Source organism: Vulpes vulpes, chromosome X (assembly GCF_048418805.1).
Source record: "Vulpes vulpes isolate BD-2025 chromosome X, VulVul3, whole genome shotgun sequence".
NCBI classification, from domain to species: Eukaryota; Metazoa; Chordata; class Mammalia; order Carnivora; family Canidae; genus Vulpes; species Vulpes vulpes.
In genome coordinates, this window is record NC_132796.1 from 31520176 (window position 1) to 31532649 (window position 12474).

At 40.4% G+C, this 12474-nt stretch overlaps 1 pseudogene; it reads right to left on the reverse strand.

Annotated features, from left to right (window-relative positions):
- Positions 1-260: 260 nt before the first annotated feature.
- Positions 261-599, reverse strand: LOC112919054 (U6 snRNA-associated Sm-like protein LSm3 pseudogene; annotated as a pseudogene).
- Between the last annotated feature and the right edge of the window lie 11875 nt (positions 600-12474).

The following is a 12474-nucleotide window of genomic DNA, read 5'->3' on the forward strand; positions in this document are numbered from 1 at the left end:
GAATGTCTTCTACATTTAAAGAGGCAATCATACAAAATCTCCTATATTCCGGGGCTGCCCCAGTGGCGCAGCGGTTTGGCGCCACCTGCAGCCCAGGGCGTGATCCTGGAGACCGTGGATCGAATCCCATGTCAGGCTCTCTGCATGGAGCCTGCCTCTCCCTCTGCCTGTGTCTTTGCCTCTCTTTCTCTCTGTATCTCTAGGAATAAATAAATAAATAAATCTTAAAAACAACAACAACAACAACAACAACAAATCTCCTATATTCCATACACGATAAATTCTTTGTTTCAGCCAACTCTTAATGGAGGAGCAACTAGTACAACACCGTCTCCCCGGACAAAAAGCATCGGAATATTCCATTTTGTTGATTTATATATCTCTTCATATGTTTCTTCATCAATTTCTATAGTAGTCACAGTTTCTTCCACATCTTCCAATATCATATTTAAATGCTGATCATAAGCATGTAATATGCCTCGAAGCTCTAGGTCATTTCTCATTTTCACATAAATTCGCTCATCCAGGCTGAGCCTGATGAGATCCAGGGGCTCTTCTGCGGTGTTGGTAGTTTGTTGCTGGTCCACATCGTCTGCCATCTTTCAAACCCTGCACTCTTTCCCCTGTAATATATATTTTAATTCTCTTTTGTAAGATAAGTAATAGCTTACACATTGCTTATAATTAAAAAAATAGGTTTGCAGTTTTTCTCCTACCCTGTTCCTAGTGACATTAACCCACGTATCACTCTTAGTCACCAAAAGCAGCAAATGTCAGTTTCTCCCACAGTTATATCTATACCAGGGGGGAAAATATATATAAATATATATTTTTACATACCCATATATGGTATATCCATATACTGTCCATCCATTTTTTTCAACATTTTTCTTTTTACCTATAACAAGTTGGAGATTGCTTCATATAAGTACATAATGAGTTACTTCATTCTTTTCAATAATATTTTTTTCTATGAATACACAGTAATTCATAGAGCCAATCCCGTTTATGAACATTTGTCTCCAGATTGCTATTGCAAACTGTGCTGCAAGAATAATCTTGTGCATGTATGATTTTCCATGAATGCATGTGAGTACATCTTCAGAATAAATTCCTAAATGTAGAATTGCTGATTCCAAGGAAATGTGCTTTTGCAATTTTGATAGTTTTTGTCACATTTACATTCCCTTCAGTAATTATGAAAGTGCCTTACCCCTACAACGTAATCACAGAAACATTCACCAATTTATTCTTAACCAACATATTCCATTTCACTTCCATTTCAAAAGTGTGCATAGCTAATTGACATTGATGTGAAACTTTCATTTTTTACCATGTAAGTTTGAATAATTATATATATTGCAAATGGTTCGTTTATATATGGTTCATTTGTAATACCAACACAGCTAATTGAAAAATAAAAACAAAACTCAGTAAAACATTCTGTAAAAAATAAAGAACTTGTTCTGGTAGCTAGTATTCCTCACCAAATAAATTAGTTGAATCATAGATCCTTGTAGTTTACCTATTAAAGTAACTCAAATATTTCTTGTAGAATGCAAAACATTTACTTGATGAAATGTTACTACCTTTTACTTTTATTAAATCAGTCCTTTATTTTCTGTGACTGCTTTATTCCTACTATATACAATATTTATATATGAAGTAAATATATACAAAAATATTTGCCCTAAGCAATCTGAATTTGAATCCTCTATGTTGACAAAATTTGAAAATTAATTGTACCACTAGTTGTTACTTAAAGATTTTTTATTTTTAAAAATTTTTTAAAGGTTTAATCTATTTATTCATGAGAGACACATAGAGAGAGACAGAGACATAGGCAGAAAGAGAAGCAGGCTCCCCAGGGGGAGCCCAATGCAGGACTCCATCCCAGGACCCCATCAGTCCTGAGCCAAAGGCAGATGCTCAACCAGTGAGCCACCTAGGCATTCTGGGGTTTTTGTTTGTTTGTTTGTTTTTTAATTCAGTATCTCCAAAACACCTTTCTTATGTGGGGTGATATCTTAAAAACAAAAGAAAACCCAACGATAGTACTTTAAACACATTGGGGCATATTTTAATTAGCTAACCTGTCAGGAGGTAGCTTATGCAATAGGATGTCTACAGGGAATCATGGCTCCTTCTGTCTTCCCACTCCATTTTTCTTTACTCATATTTCTGGTGTGAAGCAGGAAGAAAAGCCAAAATCTTCCTCCCAAAGCTTTTCCTTTTCTCCCTTTTTTCAAGACTTAACGTACATCTCACTAATGACTAGAATTGCCTCTCCTCTGGCCACGCTGGCTGAAAGAGAGGCAAACCAGTGACCAATTTAGATTTCAATCTCTTTAATAAAGGAAATCAAGGGAGTAGGGGTTGTATATAACTTTCCACAATATCTGCAGTCCTGTGTTCACCTGTTAGAGCAAGTTCAAAGCACTTCGAATAAATATTTTGAGAAGGACTAGTGCCTTTGGGAAAGTTGTGCAGTAGCAAAACCTTTTAATGTACTGTTTGATCTGGGCCCAGAAAAGATTTTCATGTGATTTTGCTGCCCTTTTGCGGCAGAAATGTTAGAAAATTCTCTGGCTTAGATCCCAAATTCTGTCAGGCTTTACAATAAGGCAATTTGTACCATAAGTGAGTATTTTTGTTTCTTAACTATCCAAGGGTATAGACCATCCATAATGCCACTCTTTTCAATGAAGCAAAGATGGTTCATCTGAAATATGGAGGTCATTTAAGACTCTGTCCTAGACAGGGTGTGATTCTATGAAAGGAATTCACACTTTCAGAATATAGGTACTTTGTGAAGAAAGGCCTAAAGAATTGTCATTCATTACTTTAGAGATGAAAATAAAAATGAATTTAACCAACAATTTTCTGAAGCTCCTACAGGTTACTTTATTCAATTTTTTCCAAAGAACTGTTCCTTTTTTTTTTTCTTTCAATTTTACCTACTATGTTGAGATATAATATGCTGGCCTTGTGTCTCTCATTATGTTATATGATGTTACCCAAGAGAGGGTCTGCATTGCTGAGTTGTACTTCTGCATGGATATGTCAAACCCATGGTGTTAATTTATTCTTATCTGTCATGACTTCAAGAGTAAATGGGCCTGCATGTTCAAGGTTACACATATATACCAACCCCCTGCCACATACACTGACTTGGATGGAAATCAAAAAGAGTGAGTTCTTTTTTTTTTTTTTAAGATTTTATTTATTTATTTATTCAAGAGAGAGAAAGAGAGAGAGGCAGAGTCACAGGCAGAGTGAGAAGCAGGCTCCATGCAGGGAGCCCCACATGGGACTTGATCCTGGGTCCCCAGGATCACACCCTGGGCTGAAAGTGGGGATAAACCGCTGAGCCACCAGGGCTGCCCAAAGAGTGAATTCTTATTAAAGCATTTGAAACAATAATTTCAGTGGTGTCTGAGTGACTCAGTGGGTTAAGCATCCAACTCCTGATTTTGGCTCTGGTTGTGATCTCAGGGTGGTGGGATAGAGCCCTGTATCTGGCTCTGCACACAGTGAGGAGTCTGCTTGGGATTTTCTCACTCTCCCTCTGCCTCCCTCCACTCTTATTCTCTCTCTCTCTCTCTCTCTCAAATAAATAAATAAAATGCATGTGGGGAGGGGCAGAGGGAGACAGAAACTTTTTTTTTTTCTGGGAGACAGAAACTTTAGCAGACTCCTCACTGAGTCGAGCCTAATGCAGGGCTCAAACTTAGGACCCTGAGATCATGACCTAAGCTAAAACCAAGAGTTGGATGCTTAACCAACTGTGACACCTAGGGACCCCATAAATAAAATAAATCTTTAAAAAAAGCATTTTCATGCATTAGCCTTTCTAATGTGTTTGATGAATTCTAAAGTTTCACCTTCTTTGAAACCAAACCATAACTGAAACTGTGAAGAGGGGACAGCTCTTTCTAACAGTAAAATTCTATTTTCTTTTCTAGGAGCAAAAGTCTCATTAATAATTAACTCAGGGATAGTGGAATAGAAAATACCTATTTCTGGATAAACCCCAGAAAATTATTATTGGGTGTTAAAATTAATAGGACAACGTATGATAAGAAAAAGGATAGGGATGGGCAGCCCCGGTGGCACAGCAGTTTAGCGCCGCCTGCAGCCCAGGGTGTGATCCTGGAGACCCGGGATCAAGTCCCACATGGGGCTCCCTGCATACAGCCTGCTTCTCCCTCTGCCTGTGTCTCTGCCTCTCTTTCTCTCTGTATCTCCCATGAATAAATAAATAAAATATAAAAAAAAAAAAAAGAAAGAAAGAAAGAAACAGGATAGGGACGCCCGGGTGACTCAGTGATTGAGCACCTGACTTAGGCTCAGGTCATGATCCTGGGTCCGGGGATTGAGGCCTGCACTGGCCTCCCTGCAAGGAGCCCCTTTCTCCCTCTGCCTATGTCCCTGCCTCTCTCTCTGTGTCTCTGATGAATAAATAAATAAAATTTTTAAAAAGAAAAAAAAAGAAATAGGATATTTGCCTAGTCTCAATGTATCTCCACATGAAATACATATTAATAAAAAAGGAAAAATGGTAACTTCACAGTAAAGGGACATGACAGATACCACCTTAATATTGCCAGGGGTGCCTGGGTGGCTCAGTCAGTTAAGGATCTGCCTTAGGCTCAGATCATGATGTCAGAATCTTGGGGTCAGGCCCAGCATCCGGCTCCCTGCTCAGTGGAGAGTCTGCTTCTTCCTCTGCCTCTCTCTCTTTCTGTCTGTCTCTCAAATAAATAAATAAATGATCTTTTAAAAAGCCAAAAGATTAACATTGTCGATAAAAGGGCATACTCTTCCACTCTTCCTGTCTTTCCTCATGGTAGGATGCACTAAGAAGATCCAGCATCCCCTGTGACATCCTAATGGCTCTTTGAAGCCTTCCTTTTGTGCTCCCTTCAGCAGCACATATACTAAAATTGAAGCCTTCCCTTTGAACTCTGGGCTCCCTCACTTCTTCTTCTGAGATGACTTCCAAGCTCTTATACCTTATTGGTGTATCTAGTCCCAAGACCATTTCTCCAGGAAATTTCTAGGTGCATCCTTTGTTTAGAGTTAGTATAAGGAGGGATGTAAAAAGAATAAGACTCGGGCAGTCCGGGTGGCTCAGCGGTTTAGCGCCGCCTTCAGCCCAGGACCTGATCCTGGAGACCCGGGATTGAGTCCCACATCAGCCTCCCTGCATGGAGCCTGCTTCTCCCTCTGCCTGTGTCTCTGCCTTTCTCTCTCTCTCTCTCTCTCTCTCTCTCATGAATAAATAAATAAAATCTTAAAAAAAAAAAAAAGAATGAGACACAACAGATAAACCAGCAGGCAGGAGCCATGTCAGCACAGCAGCTAGCTATGCTATTGGTGCCTGTTCCTCTCATCTTGCCCAACTGGCAGATTCACAGCAAGTTCCAGCTAAATCTCGACAAGATGATAGAGAGTTGCAAAGCACAGCTAGGCATAAATGAAATCTCAGATGATGTTTACATGGCTGTAGAGCACAGCAATTCAGAAGATCCTGAGAAGTCAGATAGTAGTGATAATGAGTATATCACTGATAGTGAGCAGAAGTCTAAGAATGAACCAGAAGATGCAGAACACAAAGAAGGTAGTTGGAAGGACAAAGAGCTGTCTATAGTAAAAAAAAATAAAAATAAAAATAAAAAATAATAATAATAAAATTAAAATTAAAATAAATAAAAATAAAAGGCTCAAACTGGCAAACCCAGTGGAGATTAAGGAGAAACTGAAAAGTACATGGCCGACTAGTGGGAAAGCAGATCCAGGCTCAAAGAAAAGGCAAGTCCCCAGCCTGAGAAGGACTTTACAGAAAGAGTGAAAGCCTTGCCTCCTCTCATAAAGGATAAACTGAGGGGGAAAGATGAAACGGATTCTCAAACAGTACATTTGGGCTTAGACTCAGATTCAGAGAGTGAACTTGTCATAAGTTTAGGAGAAGACCATTCTGGGCAAAAGGGTCAAAAAAATAAGAAGGAACTCAAAGAACCATCTCCTAAGCAGAATGAAAGAATCTGTAACAGATTGACAGGAACATATAACCATGAAACAAAATGAAAATAAAGAAATATGTAAAAGGGACACCTGGGTGGCTCAGCAGTTGAGTGCCTTTGGCTCAGGGCATGATCCCAGATCTGAGGATCGAGTCCTGCGTCAGGCTCCTGTGAGGAGCATGTTTCTCCCTCTGTCTATGTCTCTGTCTTTTTCTGTGTGTCTGTCATGAATAAATAAAATCTTAAAAAAAGAAATCTGTAAAAGATGAAGGTAGAATAGTAAAAGGTCTGGGAAAGTGTATGCACACAAATACATACTATTTCATCCTTCAGAGTTAGCAAAGTCGGGCTTTCATTTTGCCTATGAGCTTCCTAGTAGTCAAAGCAAAAAGGGAAATACAGTCCCTTAAAAGATCTCATATTTTTCCAAAAAATGAGAAACATTCCAGCTGAAAAAAAAAAAAAGACACACTATTGAGCCCCAACAAGTTCAGAGCTTGGTCAAGGATGCATAAATATGAGCACATAAATATATGACAAATGTAACTAAATTCTATAATGTAAGTAGAAGCGATATCATCAGCACTGGTGAGCTGGACCTGGACAAAATAAGCACTGGTATCACTTATCATCATGATTAATAGACATGATTAATGTATCGAGATTCTGTGTATCAATTACATTGTACTGATAGTATTAAAAAACCAAGGATCAGGGTGCCTGGGTGGCTCAGTCAGTCAAGCATCCAACTCTTGGTTTTGGCTCAGGTCATGATCCCAGGGTCCTGGAATCAAGCCCTGTTATTGGGGTCCCTGCTCAGTGGGGAATCTGCTTCTCCCTCTCCTTGTGCCCCTCCTCGCACTTATGCTGGCACACACACACACTCTCTCTTTCTAATAAATAAATAAATCTTTAAAAAATCAAAATGAAAAAAATGAAAAGCCAAGTATCAAAGAAAGTCATTCAGATGTCTAAACAGTGAGTTACCGAAATTGGGGTACCATTACCCCAAGGTGGAAGAATGTGAATTAAAGATTAGCAAGGAGAATGAATATAGTATGCAAAAAAGCCATCAGTTTGCCCTTGAAGAAAGGAGATAATATAAAAATTACAAAACAACCACCTAACTGTCTAAATTCAATTTTTCATTTTTTTTTCTGTGAGGATTTAGGTCTATATCCCAGTCAAATCTTTGTTCTACCTTTTTTTTGTTGTTGTTCTACCTTATAGCAAATTTTAAAATAAATTCTAAGGAGTATTTGTATATTGCTTTACCTTGTCCAAGTGGCGCGCTCTCACACTCTCTCACGCATGTCTCGCAACGACTCTGTGAGATTGGACTGGGAAGAGCCCTCGCTTCATAGACCAGAAAGCTGAGTCTCAGCAAGGGTTGGCTGTTGGTCCAAGTCAACCAGGTCTAGTGCGTAGTGAACCAAATCCTCCTTCCACACCACCTGCTCCATGGGCTGTGCTCTTGCCACACCGCCGCTCAACTCCTCAAACACGAGCCGGGGAAACCAGCTATCCGGGATTGTTGTCTGACAGGATGTTAACCTTGCCTCTCTGTTTAAACTGCTTGACTCCCAAGCAACCCAAAAACGAATGATCAAGGATTTCTAGTATAACCTAATAAAGTATAACCTTGAAGGTGGTCCCCTGGAATAACATTAAGAGCCATTCGGGGAAGCCTTGTCCAGCCAGAGGCCTTGTCTCTCTCGTGAGGGTGTCAGGGGAGTCGCCATCCCTTCCTGTGCCCCTACCTGTCCCTCAGCTTCCTGCTCAGCACCAATTCCGGAGGCCATTGCCCGTCTGGAGAGTCAAGGAGCCTGACAAATGTGTTTCTCTTCCCCCAAGCTGCTCATTACTTGATCAAACTTAATTTATGTCGCCGGTATGTCTTGTGGAATGGTTCTTAGACGTATTCCTTTCCGGATATTCTCCAGGAGAGACAAAATGCAATTCACACAGTGCAATAGATTGTTTCCATGAAGCCGCCACCTCTTCGAGGGACACTACATGTGCTGCGTCCTGAGAGATAGGAGACAACAATAGAGCCCGTGACAAAGGGAACCGCGCGAATGTCCTTCCCAGGCTTTCACTTACCAGTCAGTACCTGCCTCCAGATACGACTCCATTCATCCCAGTGAAATGCATGAATCCGCCGTACAGCATATTGTCGGTGAAAACATTTCTCAAAGGTGTTTGGCATTGTTTACTTTTTAGTATGGCATCGCCACACCTTCTTCCTTTGAGGACCGTGTGGACCGCAGGCGATTTCTCCGAAGCCAGGGCCCCGTCAAGCTGAGGCTCCCTCATAGGCTTTCCTGAAACTGCTCATGGTCCCACCTTCCAGGAGACTCATCCTGAAGCCTCCTCAAGTTTCCCTGAACATATTTGACTACTTGTATGGACCGGTTAACAGATTGTTACAAACTGTGTTCACAAGGAGGCATCCAATCAAGCAGAATAATCAAGTGTGGAATGGATGTGAAGGTTGTGTGACCACAAAAGGCAACATGACAAGAGCAGAGAGAAAACATCCCATGTTCCAATCTCTCCATCATACAACCTCTTCAGCTTCTATTTTCATACGTTGTGGGCCCTCATTTTATTTTCTTTTATGTGTGGATAAAAGTATTTCATTTTAGACCTCGAGGCCCTCATTTCTCCCCTTCCAGTCCCATCCTTCTCACAGCCATTCCCAGGGGCCACATGGAAAGCAAGTGGGACTAAGTTATTTTAACTGCTATTTCCAAATTCATCACAGGTTCCCGTGGGATTTCCCTCTGTTAGGCTCTGGTTAGGATATGAGAAATCCTGGCTCCATCTGGTGAATCTCATTGAGGAGTAAGGACAACTCAACACTTTTGGGTGGAAAATTACTTACAGGGGATCCCTGGGTGGCGCAGCGGTTTGACGCCTGCCTTTGGCCCAGGGCGCGATCCTGAAGACCCGGGATCGAATCCCATGTCGGGCTCCCGGTGCATGGAGCCTGCTTCTCTCTCTGCCTCTCTCTTTCTCTCTGTGTGACTATCATAAATAAAGAAAAGAAAAAAATAAGGAAAATTACTTACAGAAGCTGGAAAAACAGTTTAAAAGTGTAAGAATGGGAAAAAAAAGTATAAGAATGGGATATTTTAGCTCTTCTTTATGACTGCTGCATTTGGATGGAATGAACAACCTAAAAACATGAGGAGTTGCATGAGTAGATTGGCACTGGCTTTCCTATGACCAGGTTTGTTCTAACCATAGGCTCTGTACAGCTCTAGTTTGATCACTTTCTGAGATGAACATTCCATTAGCTATAATCTCCAAGGGATCCAGGGCACCTTTCAGGATTTTTTGTTTGTTTTGTTTTGTTTTTATGGAGTGGAAAGGATGGGAAAGCTGTCTCCCATAACACTAAATGCACTATTATAAGAAAGCTTGGTGGGAGGAACTGGTGACTCTTCATCTTAAGGTTGTGAGTTCCAGCCCCATGTTGGGTGTAGAGATTACTTAAATAAATACTAAAAAATTTATGGGACACCTGGGTGGCTCAGTGGTTGAGTGTCTGCCTTCAGCTCAGGGCGTGATCCCTGGGTCCTGGGATCGAGTCCCACATCGGATTCCCTGCATGGAGCCTGCTTCTCCCTCTGTCTGTGTGTCTGCCTCTATCTCTGTGTCTCTCATGAATAAATAAAATCTTTAAAAATATATTAAAAACTTTAAAAACAAAATAGGGATTTGAAATTGTTTATGAATTTGTCTTTATTTGGGTGGCTAAATCAATTAAGCATCTGCCTTGGACTCAAGTCCTGATCCCAGGGTCCTGGGATGGAGCCCGGCATCAGGTGCCCTGCTCAGTGGAGAGTTTTCAACTCCCTCTCCCTCTGCCTGCTGCTCCCCCTGCTCATGCACTCTCTCTCTCTCTCTCTCTCTCTCTCTCAAATAAATAAATAAAATCCTTTTTAAAAAATTGTCTTTAGTTTACCAAGGGTTTCAGGGAGACCCTCTTTCTCTCCATCTGCTCCCCTCATCTTCCTTTTCAAAATGTTTCTTTTTTTAAGATTTATTTATTTATTTATTTATTTATTTATTTATTATAGAGAGAGAGAGAGAGGCAGAGACACAGGAGGAGGGAGAAGCAGGCTTCATGCCAGGAGCCCGACTCAGGACTCGATTCCGGAACTCCAGGATCGCGCCCCGGGCCAAAGGCAGGCACTAAACCGCTAAGCCACCCAGGGATCCCCTTCAAAATGTTTCAGTAATGCTTTTATTTTAATTAATTTTGTTTTCTTTTTTTTTAGATTTTATTTATTCATCATAGAAATAGAGAGAGAGAGAGGCAGAGACACAGGCAGAGGGAGAAGCAGGCTCCATGCCGGGAGCCCGATGTGGGACTCCATCCCGGGTCTCCAGGATCGCACCCTGGGCCAAAGGCAGGCGCTAAACAGCTGAGCCACCCAGGGATCCCCTTGTTTTCATTTTTTAAAAGATTTATTTATTTATTTATTTATTTATTTATGAGACAGCGAGACAGTGAGAGAGCATGTGCACTTGTGAGTGAGCGGAGAGGCAGAGACAAAATCTTCAAGCAGACTCCCCTCTGAGCTGGGACCAGCTACAGGGCTCCAACTAAGGACTCATGAGATCATGACCTGAGCCAAAACCAACAATGGAATGCTGATAAAAAAGAGTGGGATGCTCAACTGACTGACTCAGGCATCCCATTTGTTTTCATTTTTAAAACAGACAGAAACTGGGATGCCTGGGTGGCTCAGCGGTTAAGCATCTGCCTTTGGCTCAGGGTCCCGGGATCGAGTCCCACATTGGGCTCCCGGCATGGAGCCTGCTTCTCCCTCTGCCTGTGTCTCTGCCTCTCTCTGTGTGTCTCTCTCATGAATAAATAAATTAAATCTTTAAAAAATAATTTAAAGAATAGGTAAGCCCGGTTGGCTCAGCGGTTTAGCGCCGCCTTCAGCCCAGGGCCTGATCCTGGAGATGCCGGATCGAGTCCCACGTCGGTCTCCCTGAGTGGAGCCTGCTTCTGCTTCTGCATGTGTCTCTGCCTCTCTCTCTCTTTCTCTATCTCTGTGTCTCTCATGAATAAATAAATAATTTAAAAAAAAAATTTTTTTTAATAATTAAAAAAAACACAAAAACACTGTGTTTGTTATCATTTTCATGTCATCATTTATACCATTATATATCATTTTGAAATTATAAAGCATATACTTATTCTCTCATGATATGAATCCATATGTGGCTTGCATAAAATATTATCTGCTAAAACTAAACTGTGCTTAACTAATGCCCATGTTTGTATTTTACCCCAAAGGTTACTACTAGCTCTTGACCCTTACTTCAAGGTCATATGTCAACCCTACACAATCTTCATTCTAGGAAACATTTCCACTGAATCCTAACATAAGCCCACAACCTGAAACCCCCAAAATTCTGAAACTGAAATAATCTTCTTAGAAATTTTGGCACACGATTCTTTGGTGCATAAATTTAAAGGAGTATGAAGCTATTTATAGTCTTTGTTTATCCCAGGGTAAAACTTTGTATAAGAAAATTGCAAAAATGTTCATATGTTTGATTTCCTGCTGGTGGAATTACATAAAGTATGCACTATTCACTTCATTACCTTTCTGAAATCTGAAACATTTTGATTTTCAAATTATATCTGACCCAAAGGGCTTCACATAAGAGATTTTGAGGCCTTATACACACACGCATGCATGCATGTATATACACTTTATAGGACACAAGTTTAAGAATTTCTAGGTGAAATAAATAGGTCTCTTTTTGGATTTCTTACATCTTTTATTTTCTTTTTGACTTACATTGTGGGATGTAATATGCTGTGTTTCTAGACATATTCAAATGAATAACCTCCTCATCAAGGAGCTTCTTCATGCCAAGTCAACAAAACGTTTTTGAAAAATCACACAAGAAGGGGAAGACCAACTATTCCAGATTTGGGCAGTTACACACTGTTTTCATCTCCAACACTCACAAAACTGCATTTCCAAGTTATCTATTATGCCCAGGGTGCCAAATCCAATGGTCATTATTCAATCCATATCTTTCCTCTCTGTATTTGACATGGTTGATCACATCCTTCTTGAAACTTTATTTGGCATCCAGAACACCATACGATCCTGTTTTCTACTACTACTTTATTTGCTGCTGTTTCTATCTTCTTTGTTGGAATAGCATCCTCTTAATCTGTAAATGTTGGAAGCTTTGTAGCTCACATCTCTAGATCTGTTCTTTTTCTGTATTTATTCATTATGTAATCTAATTCCCAGGTCCCTCACTTTAAATCCTCAAAAAAAAAAAAATAAATAAATAAATAAATCCTCATCCATATCTAAAAACCTCCAAATGTGTATATCTACCTTACATCTCTCTACTGGCACCCAGCTTCCTCTACTTTGAGGTTTATTAGTCATCTCAA